At 43.0% G+C, this 24,939-nt stretch overlaps 1 protein-coding gene across 1 annotated transcript in view; it reads left to right on the top strand.

The window, feature by feature from the left end:
• Positions 1 to 12,652: 12,652 nt before the first annotated feature.
• TMEM94 (transmembrane protein 94) overlaps positions 12,653 to 24,939 on the top strand; it is a 92,177-nt gene continuing 79,890 nt past the window's right edge. Inside the window, exons 1-2 of the mRNA XM_063120281.1 lie at positions 12,653 to 12,834; positions 23,162 to 23,293. The gene's annotated coding sequence lies outside the window, so the exon portion shown is untranslated. The remainder of the gene's footprint in view (positions 12,835 to 23,161; positions 23,294 to 24,939) is intronic.

Genomic DNA, 24,939 nt, shown 5'->3' on the forward strand with positions numbered 1-24,939 from the left:
TCGCGATGCCTGCTCGTAGTGAAAACGAGACTTCCCACCCACCAACCAACCCCACCGAAAAAGCGCACGCGCCAGCCTCCACCGCAGGCGAGCCAGAAGCTGCGCGAGGGAGGGGAGGTATTTTTGCGCCCAGAGCACATGCGCTAAACGGCGCCTGGTGGTCGAGCCCCCGAAGTGTTAGTGCGCACGCGCGGCTGCCAGAGTACTAAAGTTGGAGACGATGCATTTAGAGTTTGGTTATGCTGCATTGAGTTTTTGCTACTTGGCTTGGGAGAATTCTGGGGCATTCGTGTTAGTTAGGACCAAGTCATACCGCTGGTCCATCTAGCTCAGAAGTATCTACACTGATAGGCTGCAGCTCCCCAGGGTTCCAAACAGGTGTCTTTCCCACCCTTTCCTACGGAAACTAGGGATGGAACCTGGGACAAGACCCGACATCAATATCCAGCGTGGTTGGGTAAACGCTGGGACCTATGTCCCCATAGAACCCACAATTTAAAACAGAAATTGAAGGGTAGCGGCACTTAATCCAGCACTGTGAAGAAAAGAAGTACTGGGTGAGGCTACAGCCACTGACATCTTCATTTCCCCATAATTCTGCTAGGCCCTACTATTAGTGCAGGAAAGCAGCAAACATACACACCCCATCCACCCAAGAAATAATTCCATCTCTAGCAACCAACATGCCCTTTTATTTTCAATTACGACAATAGCCTTAAACATAGAATCTCCCCACCCCCAAAAGCCAGGGCTCCCCCACCCACCCTAACAGGCCATGTCAAATCTATGTTGGTAAAGTGATGTATTTATATGCTTACATTGAGCATTGTTAATCTGATCCTAACCTAACTTCCAAGTTACGTTTAGATCACACCAAGGAAAGTGTAACTGAGGGTGAAAATTTTATGTAAATATATATTTATATGTACATAATTATATGTATAGTAAATATGTGTATGTCAATATGATTTATTACTTGTTAGCTGGCTTGCCTATGATTTCACAAGCCTCTTCCCATTTCAAGCTGCTCTCCTGCACAGAATTTTTGGAGATAAACTTTCCTTAGTGTGAATTTATCCTGAAAGCTTAGTATCAGATGAACCAATCTTGATTGATAAGCATATAAACAGACAAATGTCATTTTTTAAAATCTGTATAGACTTGATATGGCCCCATGGGAGAAGGGAAAGAAGATTTACATCCTAAGTTTTTTGGATTCTATTACTATTTGAAAATAAAAGGGCTTGCTGGTTGTCAGGAGTAAAGTATTTGTCTGTGCTGCTTTTGCACTACACACTGTGTCAGAAACCTGCAGGTATTCTGGGCAAATTACATGGCGACAGATGTATCTTCTGGCACTTTTCCCCACAACATCTTGCTGAGCAAGCTACCAGCCCCCTGCTGCCCACCACCTAGCCTGGTCAGTTGGTCTGGGGGACTGGTGATGGCCAAGCTGTGGAGATGGGCAGCTGTCAGTCTAGTGATGAAAAGAGAAGCTGTAGACAAAGAGGCTCCAACAGCTGAAAACCACCATTTCTATTTCGTTCGTGGGTGGGTGGGGGGCATGGAAGGCACTTTTTGTAGGCTCCCTCAAATCTTGGACATTTGGTATGCAAAGCATATACTTTACCACTGAGATTCAGCACTTTCCTGTTATTTTGCATGTGTCAGTTTCACTCTTACCTTTCAGGTGTTATTACAAGAGACCTTTTAGCAAGAAAGAAAGGCTGTATTATGGAGCCTTATAGGTATTAGGTAGATGTAGTTCCAAGTGCATCCTGAATATATTCATTCTCATTTATTTATTTATTTATTACATTTCTATACTGCCCAATAGCTGGAGTTCTCTTTCTCAGCTATTCAGTCCTTATCTGCCCTTGGAATATTTTGCAAAAAATATATATGTCCAGTTCCATAGCCTGGATATGTTTCCACTTCTGTAACCTAGTTTGGTTAAAACCATGTTTCTCTGCTTTTGTGAAAGTTGGCAACTGTACCATGATCACAATGGTACTGAACTGTTTCTTTAAAAGGTGAATATTTAATTGACTAAAAAAACCCTCAACTTCAGTAGAAACAATTTCTCATGCAACTTAAACTCTACTTTGCACATAGCTGATTCAGGGGTTATTTAATGCAAGAATTAGCAGTGGTGAATAGGAGTGCTGCCTCCTGTGTACTCCTCACTTCCACTTTTAATCAACAACCTCCGAATGGCCAGGTCATAGATTGTTGATCATGACATGCGAACCTGGAGCACTGGGTTGTTTGGTGCCTAACGTCTCACTAAGTAATCATACACCAGACCATGGGTTAACTGTTGATTGGTTTAGCCCCCGAACTACCCAGCACTCCAGGTTTGCATGTCACAATCAACAACCTATGACCCAGCTGGTCATAGGTTGTTGATTAAAAGAGGAAATGAGCACACAGGAGCCAGCGTGCTCATGCACAGCAAATCATGGGTTAATTCAGCATGCAAACTTGATCTAAGTCTTAGAGCAATAACTCCATATTCTACAAAGCTTTCTTCAGTGGCTTTGGAAAAGCCGAATCTAGGCTCCCTGTGAGAGGTACAGACCTAAAGTGTAAAGCACTTTAATCTTGTCCATTTGATAAGTCATTGTTCAATTATTATTATTTTTAAAGTGTTTGGGATGGGAATAAGTTTCAGATCAAGTTCTAAAGCAACAACGAGCTAACCTGGCCATTAAAAATTGAGTCTTGCTTATTACATACTGTTTTTCAATTGAGAAAATGTAATTATGATCATTATGGAGTATGGTAATACCATGTTTCCCACCCACTCTCATAACTGCTTAGTCAATTCACTTGACTTTTGCTTCCCTAGAATTTTTGCTTCCTCCTCATGGGCACAACAAATGGGTATTCACCACTGGCAGTACAACCTATGCATGTTTACTCAGAAGTAGATCCCATTGTTTTCAATGGCGCTTACTTCCAAGTAAGTGTGTTTAGCAAGTTTATTTCTTAGGACATTTGCTGTCCATGTTTATTCAGAGTAGGGTTGCCAACAATTTTTCTAGCAAGGCTTCTGTGCCCTTAACTAACTTCATAATAGTCAGGGCAGAAATCTGCAGGTTTAATGGTATCCTAAAATCTGGCACCTGAAACATACCATGTCACCCTTCTCAAAGGTAGGGCTGACACTATCGGAATTCCTGGGGAGGTTGGGTTGCACAGATCCATTCTGAAATGAGCACTGCTTGGTTATTCTGCAGAAAACAACAATTATAGTCAGATTCTCTTTCCTTTTGATACAGAGGATGGATTTCTACTATGATTTTAGAAAACGTTAGAGCCCCAAAAGACTTTCATAGCCGTTTTTCAATCATCTGGGCAACACTCTCAATTTCTTTTCAAATGGAATCAAATTAGTTCTGTTGTTGCCTTTTAGGTGTTCCTGAAGTCAGTGGAAATATACAATAAGACAAAGGAATGGCAAATTAAGGTTGGAATCTCAAACACATTTACTAAGCAGGAAGCTCTCTGAACAGTGGCACTTATTTCCAAGCAAACATGAGTAGGATTGCACTGTATGACTCTTTAAAAGCTTGTGAGCCTGACAACACTGCCTGGCAACAATTACTCATAATACTTACTCATGACAAATTACCTTCATTTCCATTAAAAAATCTCTATATAAAACACTTAGGTATGTTTCTGTAAAGGCTTCAGCTGATACAGGTTGCTAAGCCCCTCACCTGACTCCTCCGGGCTTTCCAAGGTAATCCTACCCCCCTTTCTGCCTCTTCGCTCTCCCCCACCCATGAAGGGGGCAGCGCCAAAGTCTGGAGCATGAGCAAGGCACGGCCAGGGCCCTTGGCAGCTGGGTGGGAGGCCGGTCGCCTGCTGTGAGCTGAGGCCCCAGCCTAATCTCATGCGAGCTGGGCGGGTGGCCCAAGGCTGACAGGAACCCCAGGGAGAGGGGGACACCTGCTCCCCCTCCCCCCGACCTCCCTGCCCCCCAGGTCTGCCAGACAGCGCTGAATCAGTGGCCTCGAAGCAGCCCGTGCCCCCACGATGATATTTAATTAATAAACTTTAAGATATGCTACAACGACGTATGTTACGCTGGGTACAGCTAGTTGCTTGTAAATCCTAGAAATATACCATTTGGGAAGAACTAATTGGACAGCTCATGCACTGGCCCCTTAAGTATCAGTCCTAAGAAAGTAGTGTTATGCTCACCCCACTTCCCCAAAGGTAAGAAGTTACAGAAGTATTCTTAATTTCATTTTAAAGAGCACTGAAAGTTTATGTCATTGTGTAGCATTTGAGTTATATTTACAAATACATAGGTAGAGCAGAGGTGGAGGCACAGCTTAAACCAGGGGTAGGCAATCTGGTGCCCCCCATGTTTTGGTCTACATCTACCAGAAGCTCCATCCAGCATGGCCAATGGTCAGGGATTATGGAAGTTGTTGTGCAAAATTATCCGGAAGACACCAGGTTGCCTACCCCTGTCTTAAACACTCCAGGAAGGAAAGGAACCTCTCATGCAAGCACTTGAGTCATTGCTGACTCCTAGAGGGACGCCTGCTTTCACTGACATTTTCTTGGCAGACTTTTTGTAGCGGGGTGGTTTGCCATTGCCTTCCCCAGTCACGGTCACCTTTCCCCCAGCTAGCTGGGTACTCATTTTACCAACCTTGGAAGGATGGAAGGCTGAGTCGACCTGAGCTGGCTGCCTGAGAACCAGCTTCCGCTGGGATTGAACTCAGGCCGTGGGGAGAGTTTCAGCTGCAGTAACTGCCGCTTACCACTCTGCGCCACGCGAGGCTCTAATACTCCAATGGACAGACAAATCCACTGCCCCACATCAGAAATCTAGAGAAAGCACTAGCCAGGGGGCTTGCATGAGGTTTGGTGGGGGCCTTGGCAGCACACCCATCCCCATTAGGTACCTTAGTGGCCGCAGCAGAGACAGCAAAGCCTTGCCCCCCACCCTGCACGGAAGAGAAGCTGGTGGTGAAGCCCCACTGGGTGGCATGGCTCTGCTTCCCTTACTTTAAAGCAAAGAGGCACCAGGAGCAGGAAGAAATCTGGAGTAGTGCTGCCTCCAGCATTCACCGTTTTAATTCCCCCACAATCTGTCTGGAGCTATGCTCTTTTGGGGTCCGAGAGACAGTATGGGGGAATCAAAATAGCGGTGCCAGCAGCAGCTCTAGTTTGGCTTTTTCCTGCTGCTAGGCTAGGCCCCACCTGCCTCAATCTAATATCACTGGGTGGGCTTTCTGGAGAGTTTGGGCCATCAGCAAGTGCCAAATAGTGCTAAGCCCTGTCAGCAGGCCTGCAGCCAACACCTGCTCTTAGCTTATAGAGCCCAAACTCGGCTTTCTCTGTCTCTTCTTGTTTCTGCTTTCCCACCCACCTCTCACACAGAGAATGTAGCTTACATCATCTCTCACTAGGTGGGGGAAGGTCTGCTTTTGCCCTGTTCAGAAGACTGAGGGTGATTCCAGACAGATGTCTCCTATCACTATCAATCAAAAGGCATTGTGCACTTTTTCTGTCCTTCCTTACGGATTTTTTTTTCTGGTGAAAAAGGCTAGGTGGAAGGAGGAGTGAGAAAACATAGGAGGGTTACAAGAGGAGGACAATGTTGTCAGGAAATCTCACCCACCCCCCTAAAATTCAGTGAATGAGACAGGATGATTGCACAATAAAAATCTCAGCTGGAAGCATCCATAAGGGAAATCATCCAACAATAAGCTCCCCTGGAAACACATCACCTGTGATTTTCTTAACAGGAGAGGTATTTGGCAAATTTGCCATGGACTGTGAAGAACATTTGAAGCTATTCTGACTTCATTAATCCTCTCCTGTCCAAGTGCCGGCCTCACAACAATATCATTAACGTGAGGAGCATGGTTTCTGCAAATATTCTACTCATAAAATCCCCAATAAATGACATTATAAAGGTAGGTCGGCCCAAGCCATTTTCTGCCTGAGGCAAAGGACAAGATAACATGACATCCCATTCCATATACAAAAGCCAACTGGACTGGTGGCTGAATCTTAACTCAACACTGGTGACAGGATAATGTCCTCCACTACATTTGAGGGGAGCAGGTTAATTTAGGGGGTGCAGGGCAGGCCAAGTGGGGCACACAGCTCTGCTTCCAACATTACACTGCTGGACCTTACCCACAATCAACTGTCACCTGAGGCAGCTGCTTTGCTCTGCCTATTGGTCAGGCTGGCTCTGTATAAAGGGATTATTTTCGCCTTTTTATGAGTAGAAGTTTAAAATCCAACATGAATCCTAGGAAGATAAAGGTTAGGTCTGAGAGCTGGAGGTAACTATGATCCATGTGTTTTCTCTGACATGTAAGGCATAAAGAAAAATGTTATGTGAATTTAAGTATAGAGGTGGGCACTAGTGACTCATGATATGTAATTTTAGCTTTGATGCTAAGCGTCTTCTGTGGCCTTTCACTAAGCAAGCTGCTTCGCTCTGTCAGTTTCCTTGCTAAAAGAGATAAAAAAAGAAAGCCAAAGGCTTTTGAATTGCATTCTCACAGATGATGGGAGCGTGGCTTATGGTGGCGAAAGGTTGGCTTTCTTACGTTACATGCATCATTCCCCTTATTTCCCACCAATGTTCTCTTCCTACATCTTTGGCACCTGCTTTTGTTCCACGAATCCCATAATTCTTACTTTCTTTTCGCTGCCCTAATCCCTGACAAAATTAATCCAGTGTTAAAAAAACATTTTTCTGAAGCTAGGATAAAGCATGATTTATTCAAATAGAGGCTGTTTGCTACATCTGAGGTTCATGTTTCTTAAAGCACAGAAATCTAAACGTTCAAGTTACATGCTGTGGAAAGCTGTTTACTCAAAGTGCTGTGGGAAATAGAGAAGGAGGATAGGGTAAGAATTCATATGCTTCAGAAAACACTTTTTTCAAGCTAAAGCTTTAATGTTAGAAGATACCATAGGGAACATATTGGAAGAAGAGTATGGCCTGACCATATAACCCCCACTCCAGAGCAAAATAGAAATAGGGTGGCCATATTTGAGGTGCCCCCCACACAAAAAAAGACTAAATGCATCACAGAGAAGGGGGACAAAAGAGAGCACAGATTTGCATTGTATATGCTATTTCATATGTATTGTGACCAAGCAACTAGTGTGCCTGCTTGGTTTGCTGTCTAGGTGCTAGAAAGTCTTGAAATAATGTGCCCGTCCCCCACCCTGCCCCCAGGAGTCCCTGTGCATCATTTGGATGCACAGGGAGCACCCAGGGTAGGGTGACCATATGAAAAGGAGGACAGGGCTCCTGTATCTTTAGCAGTTGTATTGAAAAGGGAATTTCAGCAGGTGTCATTTGTATATATGAGGAACCTGGTGAAATTTCCTCTTCATCTCAACAGTTAAAGCTGCAGGTGCCCTGCCCTCTTTTAAATCTGGTCACTCTAATATAGCTCCGGCAGCTTTAACTGTTGTGATAAAGAGGGAATTTCACCAGGTTCTCCATATAGACAAATGATACCTGCTGAAATTCCCTTTTCTATGCAACTGTTAAAGATACAGGAGCCCTGTCCTCCTTTTCATATGGTCACCCTAACCCAGGGACAACCCCGGGGGAAAAGACCAGTGCAGAAATGGCCTTAGTCTACTCATTTGAAATTGACGTTATACCGACATTGCAGGTAGAAAATAGCTTGTTAGAAGCTATTTAAGATATATGTGACTTTCAAAACACATTTGTCTCCCATTAAGTATGAAACGGACTTCAAATATTTATGTGAACAATCTCTGTGCTGATAATCGGTGAGTCAAAAACAAGCAAAATAGCAACATGGCAGTTATTGATGCAACAGGATATATACCTTTGTTGCATTCTTAAATGATGTCTCACAAAACAGCAACAGAGCAAGTTTGTAAAACACTGTTTAGGAATGCAACAATGGTATATGTTCTATTCCAGTCTTCCCCAACCGGTTGCACTCCAGATGTGTTGACTACAATTCCCATCATCCCCAGCCAGTATTGCCAATGGCCATGCTGGCTGGGGTGATGGGAATTGCATTCCAACACATTTGGAAGGTGCCAGATTGGGGAAGGCTATTCTATTCTATTGCATTTAACATCAATATTATCTTTCATGCTGCAATCAGTGAAGTGGGGTGAGTTTTTCTCATAGATCACATTTAGCACGTAGCAACACTCCCACAGCGAAGAAGCATGCAGAGAGAATATGCTCCTCAATATATAGCTATTCCAGATCCTAAAAATATAAGAATAAACTGGTATTGTTGTTCTGACTCTTACTTGTAATAGGGTAGATGGGGATGAGGACCACCATCAACCAGGTCTCCAAGTAAAGGAAGCAAAATTTCCCCAGACTTATAATGAAGCTTCGGAAAAATGAGAGAAATGTAACTGAGGCAAGTTACATTTCACACTTGTTCCTTGCATTATCACACTTGTTCCTTCTGTCATGAAGACAAGAAAGAATGGCTATAAATAGGGGTGTGAGTGGGGAGCTATACAGCCAGCATGATTGTACTGGAGTTAGACTGCACAATCACAGGTATTCCTGACTTGAAAGAAAAATAATCAAACAATACTATATGACAATTATGGATATGAGGGCGATCTGGCTGTGAGATCTGTCACCACATTGATAACCAGGGTTGATTTGGCTGATCTGTCTGGCTAGGCGGGTGTCCCCTTCCTCACCGCTCCATGTGTGTCCCTCCCAAAGCTCCATGCTCAGTGGAAGACGACCATCCCAGATAGAAGGAGTGTACTGTTCTTTGGTCAAGGGTATATGATATGGCAAATGCTGGGAGATAAGATGCAGATAAGATCTTGATATGCTGGCACAACAGCCAACAAACCCAGGAGGGGCAAAATACATAATCTAGGAGGAAAAAAGAAAATGGCACAAAACAGAAACAACCTCAACATCCACGGAAACACTGTCAATGCCCACCAATCAGGAGCTGTTGTGGCGACGACAACACCCACATATCACCTACGTAGAGGGAGCCAATGAACTCGTGTTGATGGGGGACATGTTCCCAGGACACTGTCCTGAACCACTCCACACACAACATGTCACAACACCCTGAGTCCAGATCCCCTGTGAGGCAGACAGCAATAATCCCCACTGCTGTGAGTCACCAGGCATTCCTGGCATGCAGGAATTTCAGTCCCCTTATGCTACACACTGCTCACAAGCACCATTTTTGAGCACAACACACACAGAGGGAAGAAAAAAGAGGCCACACAACGCAGCAACCATATAGCTTCTTTGGCAGGAGTCCTGCAGGGAGTATAGGGAAAGGTTCAACGCCAACTGCACTGGCTGCCTGTTAGCTACCAACCACATCCACGGTTATATTGTTGTCCTATAAAGCCCTAACAACTTGGGACCAGCGTACCTAGCAGACTGCCTCCCCTTATATACACCCAGATGACATTGAGCTCCATCAGACAAGCGCTTTATTGCACGCTTGTTACTGGGCAGTCACAGATTTTTATGGGTTTCTCTTGCAACGATGTCTGCCTCCCGCCCCTTCTAGCCTTCTTCACGCCACAAGAAAACACCTGAGTAAGTCCAACTTATTTTAAAGACGGAAGTTGCCACAATCTCCTGCTGTGTGTAGGAGAAGCAGCATGATCAAAACGGTCCACTGAATGGGCCACATGCAAGTTGTTTACTTCCTCTTTCAAAAGAAGAAGTAATGAGGGACAAACGTGTGGGCGGAGAAGCGACGGTAAGCAAACGTGATTTCCCCCTGTGTGATGACGCTCATTTACGACCAGGTCTTGCTGGTCATTCTGAAACAAATGGAATGTCGCCATGAAGAGCCTAGCGCACCTACCCTCTGGAAAACCCTCCCTTGTGCAATTTGGGAGGTGGAAAATGTAACATTGTTTAAATTCTTCCTGAAAATATATCTTTTCACTCAGGCTTTCCTTGACTGCAACTTAGTTTGGGTTTATGTGGCATTTTTAACTTTTAAAGTTTTCAGTTTATCCTGACTTGTATTTTATGATTTTAACTGTCAACTGCCCAGAGAGCCTCGGATATTGGGTGGTATAAAAATCTAATAAATAAATTAATCTAAGCAGGGCATGGATGGGAGGAGACTCTTCTGCTAAACAAGGAAAAGTGTAGGCTAGGACACCCAGTAAAATAACCCACAACCACACATTGCAAGCCAGTGTGATGTAGTGGCTAGAGTGTTGGACTGGGAGTCAGGAGATCCATGGTCCCCACTTGGCCATGGAAACCCACCAGGTGACTTCGGGCCAGTCACAGACTCTCAGCCCAACCCACCTCACAGGGTTGTTGTTGTGAGGATAAAGTGGAGAGGAGGAGGAGGATTACATATGCCACCTTGGGTTCCTTGCAGGAAAAAAGGTGGGATATAAATTCAATAATCATAAATAACTATAATAATCTCCAGTGGCTCACTGCATAGGGCAAGGGTGGGGAAGCGTTTTCAGCCGGAGGGTTGAATTCAATTTCAGAGAACCTCTCAAGGTGGTGGGTGGGGTTGAGGGCAAAGGAGTGGAGCCAAAGGCAATAGGGGTGTGGTTAAAATATGAAAAAATGCCAGCATATTGTAGTTTTAATCTTTTACTGCCAGTAACTGAGCCTTATGAGAGGCATTCCAACTTTTTAGAATGGGGAAAAAACTGCATAAAAGCTAGGAAACCACCAAACAATCAGTGGTTGAGGGAAAGCGGTGTGGCTGGATTCAGGCCCTGGCCCTGAGGTTCACTACCCATGGCGTAGGGCATGGAGTTGGGAAACTGGAGATGTGGATGTGAGCCTCACAGGGGGAATATGGCCCTATGTGCACTTTGGGAGGAAAGTAATATAAGACGCAAAAGAGGGGAAGTTCCCAGGATTTGAACCTGCATTGCTAACACCACAAGGCAGTTCCCTCCCTTCTCACTCAGACACAGCAGCAAAGAAATGGAAAAATCATGGGGCATGTATTTTCTCCCAACCTGAGTCATACATGCCAAGAGAACAGTGGCCACAGGAGAAGCCCTAGCCTAGTGGAACAGCTCAAGTCTCACATGCAGGGGGTCAACAAAAGCAGGGTGGTAGGTGTGCTTGCTCCAGTTCCATGGTAGGGATGCTATCACCTGTTGGGTAACTGTCTGTTGTGAAGCCTGCAAGGGTGGAAGACCCTACCTGGAGTGAGTAGTTAGGCAATCCTAGTCAATGCTGCTGGTCATGGGGTAGGCCTTCCTTGTGGAACATAGGAAGCTGCCTTATATACCAAGTCAGACCATTCATCCATCTAGCACAGCATTGTCTTTATTCTGACTATAGCAGTTCCATGGGGTTTGGCAGGGACATTCCCAGTCCTACCTGGAGATGCCAGGGATTGAACCTAGGACTTTCTGCATGCAAATAATTTAATCTACCGCTGAGCTATGATGACACACACCTTCCTTTGTAGTGGGTGGCATGATGCATTTGCTTAAGCTGGTGGTAGAGAACATGTGTGTGCCTCCAGATGTTGGACTGCAACTCCCATCAGCCCCAGCCAGCATAGTCAATGGTGAAGGATGATAGGAACTACAGTCCAACAACATTTCAAGGGCCATAAATTTCCCATCCCTGGTTGAAGCCAACCAGATTAATATTCACTAAATCATTATTTGCCCTGTAAGCAATCAATAGCACTTTGCATACACTTGTTGTTTGCCTCTATAACGTAGAGTATATGTTGTATTTTCATTTGCAATTCTATAATCTGGAAAGTATGGGGTAATTTCTTAGAAGCATAAAAATATACTGAACAGAATCCAAAAGAAATTGCATTTAACTCAATGGGATTTATTTCTGAACAAATATGAATAGGATGGCGTTGTAAATGTTGCAGGGGGTTGGGCTACATGGCCTCAAGATACTTCAACATCAACCTTCTGTGATGCTATGAATCAAAGGCTGAGTATATTCCCATCTCTGAAAACATGTTTGTCAGTATTATTTTTAATAATCTATTGAAAAGGAGATGGAAGAAACTGCAAAACAATTCTCTATATTTGCCAGTGAGCAAATTTAATTTGGGGAAGAGTCACAAAATTGCTGCCAGTACTGAGCAAAGAAAATGTTCCACAATTCTACTCCCTTAGAATTAACTTTCAAACTTCAACACAATGACAGTTCTTAAATTTGATTATGAGCGGCTAGTAATATGATACATTTTCTCTGCTACATAACTTCCTATGTACGAATATAAATTTTCGCTAATATAAATATAGATGCCAGAACCAAATACAAATAATAATAGAACGTCAAACTGGTTAGAAGAGGATCCGTGCGCTAAAAATACACTCTCTATAACAGGCAAAGTTTTTGCAATGATCTCAGCAGGGAAGCAGCAGCCTGCCAGGGCTTAGAACAGATCATGTGAGATCTACCCCTAAGGAAACCCCTGGTTTCAATGATCAACAAACAGCTCCTGTTTCAGTCCCTAAACAAGCCGCTGGAGGCTAGAGCATTTGCAGTCCACAGATAGATTGGAAAGAAGGGCGGAAGTAAAGCGTCACTCTTTGCCCTGCTCTAACCTACCACAGCGAAAGCACTAAAATCTATGGAGAACGCAGCCAATCCAATCCAAGCTCATTTAACTGTACCTGAAGTCACACTTATGATACTCTGGAGTAAAGCGGGTAATTTGCCAGTAGCAAGGATGGCGGGTCTAGAGGTGTTTGGGGAGATGGAGTGAAGGGTTGTCTCGGGGCATCCTCGAGTTAGCGGGGGAAGGCCCCAGGATCTGCCTGTATCCCCAGAGACGAAAGGAAGGAGACAGCAGGATAAGTCTGGTAAGTGACCTACCGATCCCTATAGTAAGGGTGGAAAAGAGAGAGGTATTATTACTCCACGGCATTGATTTTTGCCTCGTTCTTTGAAACAGGTTCTCACCATATCCCGATCGCTCCTCGTTTTGAATAGCGCTCTTGTGACACTTAATGAGACGTAAAAGATCAGGAAGCATTGCAAAGCTGTAGAAGCTGTTGTTTTTAGGTGAGGGCGGGTGCCTTGCTGCTCTTTTCTAAATGTTTCTCCTTCCCAAGTTATGTAAACTGTTGGCCAAATCTATAGGGCTGAGCATTTCCCTATAAGTGGGGTGTCTGGCTCAGGCGGTGAGACCGCTCAGGAGTGGAATGCGCCTTGCAGAAAGAAGTTTCCGCGCTACGCAGTCTCTCGCCGCTGCAGAAGCTTGCAAATCTTGCAACTCATGCGCCTCCCTCTGCCTTCCTCGCTGAGAAATCCTTGCTGACAAGGCGTTGCTCGTCTGTCTGCACAGTGTCAGTGTGGTCAGACAGCGCTGGCATTGCAGCATTGCTGAGCCTTCCTCCCACCCTCGTGCACCGTTCTTCCTGCCGGTAAAGGCCTGACACGGCTTCAGGAGTCTCTAAGTTCTGCGCTCTGGCCAATCTGTTACATCACAATATTATTAAGAGCAAAGCCGAGGACGAAGGTTAGGAATCATAGCAGATAGTCACCCATATTACCATGTTAACAGTCTTATCGTAGCGAGTGCCAGCGGTGCTTTTGACATTTGGAACGTCTAGAAAAGATGTTCTCTGCTCATGCTTCTGTGCTCTTTCGCACATTTGGTTGGTATTTTGCAGGAAGATATATACTGTATGGCGCAAGGATGCACCTAGCGAGGCACTTGGTGCTAGTTTACTCTGGCTGTCAGCTGGTTTTAAAAAGCTTTCTTATTAAATGGAAGAACAGACCTGTTGATAACCACTGAATAGTTCCTGATAAATATTGGAGCATCTCCTGAGCATATTTAGTTAACTTCCTTTTGACTAAATAACACAGAAAACTGGTTTCCTAAAATTTGCCTTTAATATATTAGCTGAATCAGCTGCCCAGAACAATGTCATAAGTAGTAAAACACTATCCACCCCCCACTATTCAGCTTAGTTTTCCAATTTAAATTTGCAGTTAGTGAATTGTTTAATTTGATTGATTAGTGCTTCTGCAACAGCAGTTCCTGGGTTGTTTAATCCAGGAACTGAGGTGATGAGCAGAGCACATGAGCCGTTTCAGTTTTCAACTAACAACTCAGAAGCACCCTGTTCTTCGGTTGTTTCATGTCACCCAAACCTGGAAACCATAGGTTAACCTCTGGGTTGGTTGGCTCTTAAGCATCCCAGTGCTCCGGGTTCACATGTCAAGCTTCATAACCTACAAAGGAGCTAATTGTGGATTGTCCTGTAAAGAGGAAGATGTGGGCCTGCTGCAGGCAGCGCACCTGCACATTCCTGACAATCCATCAGTCATTATGTGTGAATCAGGTCAATTAACAATCCTAATTGTTTGGTGATGTCCAAACCATGGGCAATAGTTTAGTTAACTCTAAGTAGTTTAACTCCTGGTTCACATGTAACAACAACACAAAGTACGGGTTGAGTATGGGTTGAATTGTGGGTTGTCATTTTGTGCAAACTTTGAATTATGATTAAGCATGAACAGCCCCAGAGTTAACAACCCAACAACAAACATGGGCATTCTTCCTGGGTTGTTTGTGGTTAACAAGCCCAGAGTTAAATCATAGTGCCGGGTTTGCACATAATGACAACCCACAATTCAAGTTTGGGACTTTATCTTAGCAGTCCCCAATCTGATGCCCTCCAGATATTTTGGACTCAAATTCCCATCAGTCCCAGGCAGCATGGCCAATAGTAAGGAACGTTGGAAGTTGTAGTCTAAAACTTCTTGCGGGAAGGCTGCTGTAGATGGCTGGAAGTTCTCCATGCAGTTGTACAATGGAACTGCCTGTTAACATAACTGAGAATTGTCAAGGGTTTTTTTTCCATGAAGATTGGCTGTGAGTTGCATTATCCAGAAAGTCAACATACTGTTTTTCCTTTCAAGGAGGACTGACAGTCAGTGCTGCAAGGATAGTGGATTAACTCCTCTTATAGCCTTTAGCAAAATTCTGGCTTCAATTACTTGCTGTTCTCCATCTGTGTGAGTGGGGAAAATGCTGCCCATGTGCTAACTGACACCCTGCATCCTTGGCACAACTTAGTTCTGCAGTAGAAGTATTGATTCAGTTTTAAAAAAACAAAACTCCACACATACATCCTTAAATGGCCATTAGTAGGCAAATATACTATTGCTTATTCCTTAGTAGTTGTTGAACTTGCTTGAATTGAAGTGCTTGTGAATATAATTGGCCAGTCTCATCCATTTGTCAGATTACTGGATCTGCTTTTGTCTAATCAGCATGCTTAGAACTGTATGAGATGTTTTGTGTGCAAATGCTTCTCAGATCCCTAGTTCATCGCAGTGGGTACAGTGGGCCTTCCTAAGGAGATGCTCTGTGTATCTTGCAGCATATTTTATATTTCTGAGCTAGCTGGGATAGGAAGTGGAGTACCATCCCATCTGCAACCAGTGGCACTAGGTTTGCCTCCTTTTCACCTCCTTGCTGGCTAATGGGATATCACCTGTTTTCAAATGGTAAATTTTGGCTTCTTCAAGGTTCCTGTTTGGATTATCTTAAAGAATAACATGGCTCAACATGATACTGATTCCTGCCTTTTCCTTTGATCTGATTTGACCCTACCAAGGAATTATTATTATTATTATTATTATTATTATTATTATTATTTATTTCTTACCTGCTTCTCCGATTGCATTGAGGCGGGGAACAACAGCAAGCATAAAATACATAAAATACTAATTAAAAACATAGCATACACTGTTAAAAACATCCTAAAAGCATATTAAAAGTATCCTAAAATTCTACTGGATAGGCCTGCTGGAAGAGATCACCCTTGATAGCTTTCTTGAACGCTAGAAGATTGTCAAGCTGACAAGTCTCCTCCGGCAGGCTATTCCACAGTCTGGGAGCAGCAGAAGAGAAGGTCCTCTGGGTAATGGTTGTCAACCTAGTCTTTGCTGACTGAAGTAAATTCTTCCCAGAGGACCTGAGTGTGCGGGGCGGATTGTATGGGAGAAGGCAATCCCGCAGGTAGCCTGGAGTAAAGTACAGAGACAGCTGCTGTTGGACTCAGCAGTTCACTAGCCTTAGTTTGAGGTCTAGAATTGGGTACAATCCAAAACAATGTTGTGCCTAAGGGCCTGTCTAAATGGCGTCTTTGACCTGTGGTGGCTGCGAATCAGCGCTGTGTTGATTATATGATGCAGCCACTGGGGGGCAAAGAGACGAAGATATGCAGCAAAAAAGTCAGGGATTTAGCCCAACTTTTCCCACCAGAGTGAGGTCAACACAGCTGTTGTGCCATCTATCCTCCCTCCGGTGCTGAGCCAGGGACGTGCCAGGGTGGAAGGTGACCTCCCATTGGTTGCAGAAAGCTGGAGGAGTGGGTGGGCCCAGTGAGCCAAATGGTTGCTGGAAAGCCCAAGCTGCCTCCTGATGCCACCCCCAGCAGCAAAAGTGTTTTTTATTTCTAAAGCAGGGGTAAACTGGAGGCATCAAGGCAGCCCCTAACTCCCATTGAAAGTAATAGAAGGAATGATATACAGAGGGAATCTAATAGCTTCATCCCACGTACCTGTTTCCATCGAATTATCCCCTACAGCACTAAGATGGCATTGTTGTTGTTGTTGCTAAATCACACCCCGGGTGGCAGCACTCCTAAGATCCTTTGCAAAGGGTTTAAGGGGGGGAAATGTAAAAAAAATCATTAAAAATCAATGGATGATCCAATCCGATTCAAATTTGGTATGCTTAAAGCTCTCCTTAATATCTATTACTGTGCCAATTTTGATGTCTTTATCCTTAAAGCTTACACAGATGTAAGCATTTATTTAATTTTTCTTTAAACATATCAAATCCTGCTCCTGCGCCTCAGTGGCCTCTCGGAAAACAACAAATGATTCGCTCGAAAGCTACTAGCAAAATAGCTCGGTCCTTTCCCCTTTATAGTACTTCACAGTCAAAGCAGATTATGAACTGGAAAACTTCAGAGTACTTCACAATAAAAGCAGATTATAAGATGGAAAACTTCGGAGTCCTTTGCATGCAATTCACAGTAATTGCACAGTATAACGCTGGTGTGATAAAGCTCTAAGTCCCACTGTGTTCAGTGATATTTATTCTCAAGTAGGCCTACAGCTTCCCTACTAATCCCATGCACGTCTTACTTCTGAGTAAGCATGCTTAGAATTGCACTGTTATGCTTCAATTCTAGGCAGTGGGACTTATCAGGAAGTAGAGATGTTTAGGTTCAGGCTGTTAATCATGATAAAATTCCCATATTTCCCCCCATGGAACTTTGTTGTTAACTTTTGCTGGTTTGTGCAAACAATTGGGAATTTGTTTAGGTCTGTGCATGTACATGTGTGCCTTCCCCTTCTTTATGCAGATACACTATATTTAAATCCTCATGTTAGGAACAAGATGTGTGTATCCTCTGTAAAGTTCTGTCTATACGAATTTGAAATAAATAGTGAGTTTTAGAAGAGAAAATAGAAAAGTTATCCTCTTTTGCAGGCTACTTGTTTCTGTAGCATATTTTTCATTTCTTTTATAATTGTGCAGCAAGTACATGATTTTGTAAAAAAAAAATCCTTGCAGCTGTTCTAGAAACTGGTATTTCTGTAGCAATGGATCTCATATATTGGATGGCCTTTAAGTTTATTTTAAACTATCTGAGCAAGTCTTAATTGGTCTTTCTACAGCATGTTGAAATCTTTAATGAACAGTGAGGCATGCATGCAAGTAATTACAAACCTTCCTGATACGGATTGAATTGTGACATGCTAAAGTATAGTATATGCTTGTGACAAACCACTCAAAAACGTGTCTGCTTATTGAACGGTGCCATCTGAACATAAATTAAAAAGTGGCTACTGTTTATGTGGAATTGTAATGCAAATTGGCCTGCCGCCTGCTGTCATGGTTGGGCTGAATCCAACTGCTGCATTTTCTCCATCGTATTTCTTCCATACTGCCTTTGTTTATTCCCCCAATTCCAATGACTCTCTTTTCCACCTGGCTCTCAGGCTATTTTCTTCCATGTACAGTTGTTTCACTTTGAAGAGTTATTTAGTGTGTGATGACCAGCTTCTATATTCTTGGGGGTGGGGGACGCTCTGTTCTCTAGACAGTGATTTTGGGGCCAGAAGTGTATTTTTGACACACAGGGCCCATTCAGAAGACACCTTAAACCATGGCTTTAACCATGATGGTTAATCCAGAAATCCAGACCATGTTCAGAAGACACCTTAAACCATGGTGTCACTTATTCACTTAAACAAAAAGTGAATAAGACTTTTTGCTTTATTCATCATGGTTAAAGCCATGGTTTAAGGTGTCTTCTGAGCACAGCCTGACTTTCTGGCTTAACCACCATGGTTAAAGCCATGGTTTAAGGTGTCTTCTGAATGGGGCCACAAATTGACCCCACGTGAGTAGTCAAGCACACTAATCAAGTTGATGCCTTTTAGCAGTAAGGATATCAGAGCTGTAGAGTGCACAGGCTCAGGCAAGGCATGAGTGCTCTTCAACATTTTTATTAATGACTTGGACAAGGAGGTGCAGAGAATGCATATCAAAGTGGCAGATGACGCAGAATTGGGTGGGATAGCTAATGCCCTGGAAGACAGAAGCAAACTTCAAAGTGATCTTTATAGGCTGGAGCACTGGGCTGAAAACAACAGAATGAAATTTAATAGGGATAAATGCCAAGTTCTGTACCTCAGAAAAAGAAACCAAATACACAGTTACAAGATGGGGGACACTTGGCTCAGCAATACTACAAGCGAGAAGGATCTTGGAATTGTTGTAGTTCACAAGCTGAATATGAGCCAATAATGTGATGTGGCTGCAAAAAAGCAAATGCTATTTTGGGATGCATTAATAGAAGTATAGCTTCCAAATCGTGTGAAGTACTGGTTCTCCTCCACTTGGCACTGGTTAGGCCTTATCTTGAGTATTGTGTCCAGTTCTGGGCACCACACTTCAGGAAGGATGCAGACAAGCTGGAGGGGGTTCAGAGGGGGGAAACAAGGATGATCAGGGGTCTGGAAGCAAAGTCCTTTGAAGAGAGACTGAAATATGCACTCAGGTAAAACTCACCCCTAGCTGAACAAAGCAAGATATCTGAGCATAGGCAAGTGCTGAAGGGATTTATGTGGTCCACTTGTATTTCTGAACCCGGCTTTCCCCAACCTGGGGGCCTCCAGATGTGATGGACTACAACTCCCAGCATTCCCCAGCCAGCATGTTGGGAGTTATAGTCTAACACATCTGGAGGGCACTAGGTTGGGGAAAGCTTACTTAACTAGTGGCTGCTGGGTAACTTTAGGCTATGTGAAGTAGGGCTGACACTGGTTTTCTAATAAATAGGGTGGGCTGGGGGTCTCCAGGCCTGGTTGTTCTCTACTTTGAATGTTGAAAATCAAGTTTCAGATCTTATGTGCATGATCAGAAAGCACGACTTGCTTTCAAAATGGCATTTCAGTTTGCTGCCAGAGACAGAATGTCTCACCGCAGTGCAAGCCGTGTTCCTGTCCTGCACAGCTGTCTTGCCTCCTGACCTTCTCGCTCAGTGCTGGGTCAAGTGGCACAGAACTGAGCCACCCCTGCTAACAGCTCAGATGGTGTTGGATCTCCATTGTGTTCTGGTTTTGCTGCAGACATTTGCAGCTTTTGTTGTTGTTGCAAAAACAACCCCAATCTCAAAATGGAGATTTACAGTCTGATTGAATTAGCCAGTGGTAGGTGTTGCAGCTTTCAGGTTATACTGAGCAAAGTATTTTGGGGTGGAGAAGCAATGGCTGTCCTCCATTTCTGAAAACACAAAAGCTGGCTGTAACTCTGATCTACCTCTAGCCTTGTGCAAAACACTCAGGAACGTGTCCCCAAATGCATTCCTAGGTGTAATGCTATTTACGCAGCACCTATCACTGACAAATTAATTCAGACTTCAAGTCTCCATTTTAAGACTGGGTCTATCTAAACTGCAGACCTCATGGTGACAACATCCTACCAAATTTTGGGACATTTCTTTTTCTTCCACCATCCCCTGCTTTTTGTACCACCTAGCATGACGAAGAGTTCTGGAGACAGCAAAAGCTTGCACATTCTTTCGTGGCATATTGATTGGTCCCAATAAAGAAATTGCCCAAGTGTGAATTTTGGATTTGTTTTTTTAAACTATGAGTTTCCAGTGTTAGCTGTTTCACAGAGCAGCCATGGTGTTTTCCAGTTTTCTTCTTTTAAAAACATACAGTGCTGCTCTTCTTTCCATTCTGCTACAGGTATCTCGGAGTTCAAGGAAGAGCATGAACTTGTTCAGCCAGGCTTGTTCTAAAGCATAAAACGCCTTCGCTTCTGGCTGCTGCCGCCTTCGTTGGCTGTGCTTCAAGAACACCTCCTGATCCTCTCGTTGCATTCTATTCCCTAACTGCGTTGATTGGGCAAGCTAAGCTAGTGAGAATCCTTTCCGCTGTGCATTCTCATCTGCTAGGATCACAGAATGGAAATTGGGGGGCACAGTTCAAACTGAAGACAAAGTCTGAGGGTGTGCTAGATTGAAGGCTTATATCTAAATGGGTTTGCTACGAGATGCTTGAAGATTCCCTTCTTATAACAAGATGGGGCTGAATATGGTTGATTCTGTCTATGCAAATAATAATAATAATAATAATAATAATAATAATAACAACAACAACAACATGAACAACTAAATTCTAAACCTTTAATAAATTATATATGTCAGTTTCCACACCCCTATTTGTTTATTATGTGTAATTTATCCTGCTTTTGTGTCGTTTATTTCTGCAAAGGATTATGCACCTTGCTCCCTGACCAAGATAAATCATGGCTTGCATTCCCCACCCACTGCCCTCATGGTTCATCCTACTTTCAAGAGCAAATCAGTGCTTGAGTTCATGAATAACTCATGACGTTAGTGTTGACTCCTTCATGCTTCTGGCTTGCAGCTTTTCCCAGCCAGTGACAATGATATCGATAGTATCAGGTTTCCTAGTTGAGGATGTATTGCATATTGCAGGTTTTAATGGTATGTATTAGCATGGATAGGATGTTTCTATATTGTTTCTTCATTTTTTTAAAGTTGCCTGGCTGGTTAGCCAATCCCCCCACCCCCCACCCAAGGACTTAATATATTTATAAGTAAAAGGATTGTCTATTTGGGTTGTAGCTATGCAGAGGGAACAGTCTGTAGTTAAATTTGGGCCTGCCTTGAATATGGAAATATAGACCTGTCCGGTTACTCAAAAACAATTTTAAAAAATCCATCCTTCTTGTAGATTGATTAGGTTCTAATCCTGACTTTACTATCTGTCAAAAGATCCAAGTCGGACTCTTTTTTGTTGTTGTTAATATTTTTATTTTCTACATGAATTAAACATACAACATTACAGTAATAAAAAAAAGAAACATCAAACATCTGCTACATACATATTGAATAAACGTTGAGTACATATAAGTTGAATAGTTTTTATCTATAAATTTTCATACTACAACATAATCCTTCTTAACACAAAAGTGCACCCCCCACCTCGGGATCTATTCCTGATTCCAAAATCTTATCGTTTCTTCTACTGGCGGTTTCCCACTTCCCTTAGTAAACACAAATATTAGGAACTGTTTCCAGATTCCTTCAAACTCATTTATTTTAGTTATGCCTTTCCTCCACTTAATATTACAAGTCAGTTTATCATTAATAGCTATATCCCATACTTCTTTATACCATTCTTCAATAAAATATTCCCCTTGAATCTTCCAGTTCCTAGCTACCATCAATCGTGCTGCAGTCAGCAAACTCGATATCAACTCTTTAGTTTCTTTTCCACATTTTAAATCTTCAAATAGTGACAGTAATGCAATCTTTGGTGTTTGTTCTATTTTCATTCCCACTATTTCTTCAATTTCTAAAAACACCATCTTCCATAATCTTTGTACATATTTGCATTCCCACCACATATGTAAATACGTTCCTTTTTCCCCACATCCTCTCCAACAATTTGCTGAATGCTGATCATTTATCTTATTCAATCTTATCGGGGTTAGGTACCACCTCCACAAAATTTTAAAATAATTCTTCTTTATTCTCACTGACATACTTCTCAACACTCTTTGTTTCCAATCAAGTCGGACTCTTAACCTCTAGCCAATCTGCATTTCAGGCGCAGACTATGATTGGAATTTAACCCACAGGTCAAAAAATGCGAGTTGGGAGAAGCAACTTGCCAGCTAGACTCTTTTAATGGAAGAGCCATTACTATAGGCCCCATCAGAGATTATCTGGGCAGAGACCTGATTAGAGATAAAAAAATATCGAGACAAATGGCCTTTAGTGACAGTCAGTTCTATCATACTCTTCTTGGCTGGCATTTGAGCCAATGACGAAGGAGGAGGCAAACTCCGGTGCTTAGGACAAAAAGAAAATTTATTATGCTCTGTGCGTTTTGGAGGGATTACCTCCTAATAAACCATAAGAGTAGTATCTTGAGGTCAACACCTTCATTCTTTTTAACAAAGTTTTAAGGGGCTTTTCAACATAAGAATACTACATTTTCTTAAACAACTTTAAAAAGATTTTTTTTAAATAATAATCATAAATTCCCACTTTTTATGCACATTGTTCCCATGTTTTTTCTCCTAACAAATTCTTAACAGTAGTGAAAACATTCCCTTTTTGTTTCACTTTCAACATAAATAATTATTCTCCTACTACCCACACACATAAACCTAAGCCATTGCCCTCCCAAGATCCCACAAGCATAAACACAAGTTGACCTGTTTTTTGTTCTTTTTTAATTTCCTCATCTCCAAGAGTAATAGTATTTCCTGCCATCTTTGCATCACCTGATGAAATCAAGGGTTCTCGCTTAGGGGCTTTGCTGGGCAGGTCTCCTAGATGTGTCAAGTGGCGAGATATTAATCATGTGCTGCCCTACATGAAATTTCATTCTGCCCATGTTGCTGTTTTTTTCAGCAGTTAGACTGATGAGCCCTCTTTAGTGGTGGGGTGGAAGACTTGCAAAAAAAATTTAAACAATTTTTTTGGGCACAACTGGAATCATCTTCTGTTTTCTCACTTGCATAGATCTGTTGTAATCTTTGATGCTCCAAAGCACTTTCCTTAAAGTGTGTGATGTAACTTCTATCCCCTTTTGTTTCCACAGATGGTGTCACTAAAGTACACTAACTGAAGTTCATACGTTATCTTGAGGAGGACCTCTCGTGGAGTGGTACTGGCGTGCTTCTGGGTATGCGCTATGCATTGAGCAACCATGGACTGCAAGGAGAAGCGTCTGGTAGGCCTGGTTTGCATGTAACATTAACCCATGGTTTATTTAAACCGTTGTTTGTTGTACTACCCAGGATTTATCTGGCAGACGACTGAACAAACTACAGTTTGTTTTCTCAATCCCTGGGTTGTTTTTTCCCCCACTTCTCCTTCTCTTGCTCACTCCTTGTATCCCAGATGCCTTTGCAGCACTGGCTGGTAAAGAGGCTGGGAGTTCTGACTGCTCTTGGCGGCTTCTTCTGTAGCCTGGCGAAAAAACCCACAGTTCTGGGTTAGGCTGTAATGACAAGCCATGGTTTAAACAACCCACAGTTCAAAATGCAACATCCACCCATGCGTTCTATTCATGAGTGGTTTGTTGTTAATGCCCTGTGCTCATCTTTTGGCACAAACAAATTAATGCAAGGTAACACAAAACTCCAGAAACTGTAAAAAACTTTATTGGTAGCAAATCAAGTTTCATAGACAAGCTTCTTAGCTCTCATGGCAAAAGCATGAGATTAGCTCTGAAATGCTGAATTTGGAAAAGCTGCTTTTGAGCACCTTCACCCCTCAATGACAATCATTGGTACTGCTGGAAATGCCCTTTTATAATAAATTATTTTTAGCTTACAGGATGTGAATGTTAGAAAGATAGGGCACCTGATAATGACTACATTGCTTGTGGTGGTGATGGTGGGGGAGGTGGAGTGATGCTACAGAACTTTCTACAAGCAAATGTGCTTAGGCTCACATTTGCTCACAGTTGTGTAGAGCAACCTTCTGCAACCTGGAGCCCACTAGGTGTGTGGGACTACAGTTCCCACCTTTCACCGCCCAGCATTGCCATGCTGGCTGGAGTTGATGAGTATTGTAGCTCGACACATCTGAGAACACCAGGTTGGGGAAGGCTGGTGTAGAGGAAGCAGTGTGTGAATGGGGGATACACACGTGCCTGGATCTGTATGCGAATAGAGCCAGTGTGCAGCGCCAATGTGGCTCTGCACACATTGTGGCTAAAGTGTTGGACTGGGAGTCAGGAGATTCGGGTTCTAGTCCCCACTCAGTCATAGATTATGTACACTGCCTTGGGTTCCTTTGAGGAAAAAAGGTGGGCTATAAATGCAATAATTAATAAATAAAAATAAAATAAAATTGCTATGATCACAATAGCTCTTCTTGGAGCCACTATTGTTGCAGGATTGATGGCAATTGCATGAGACCAGATATGTATGGGCTACGTTTCATGTGCTTCTTCCTCCATGTGAGTTTGAGCCCAAGGATGTGTGTATGTAGGATGAATGTAGCCCAATTTGGTAGAATGAATGTAGCCCAAGGAATGCAAATTACAGTCAGCCTTGGGACTAACACTTCCCTCATTGGTGTGTGTCACGATTTCATTGAGTGATGTGGAGAGTCTCAATGTGGACCATGATACAGTGGCTGAAAGAAGGAGAAATGGGGAGATGAGAGAGAAATAGAAGAACCAATAGGTGAATAAATCCAAAGTAAAGCATTTATTTCACAAAGTTTCTCCTAGATTTATTGCTCCAAAAGAGAGCCATTGAGAACAAATCCAGAGACAGATTGGCTTTTGCTGCTAGAAATAGACTCTTGAGTTCAGGTGGAAGCATGTTTTGAGTGGGTATTTAGGAATTAAACTATACTCTTCAT

This window comes from Elgaria multicarinata, chromosome 3 (assembly GCF_023053635.1).
Source record: "Elgaria multicarinata webbii isolate HBS135686 ecotype San Diego chromosome 3, rElgMul1.1.pri, whole genome shotgun sequence".
NCBI lineage: Eukaryota > Metazoa > Chordata > Lepidosauria > Squamata > Anguidae > Elgaria > Elgaria multicarinata.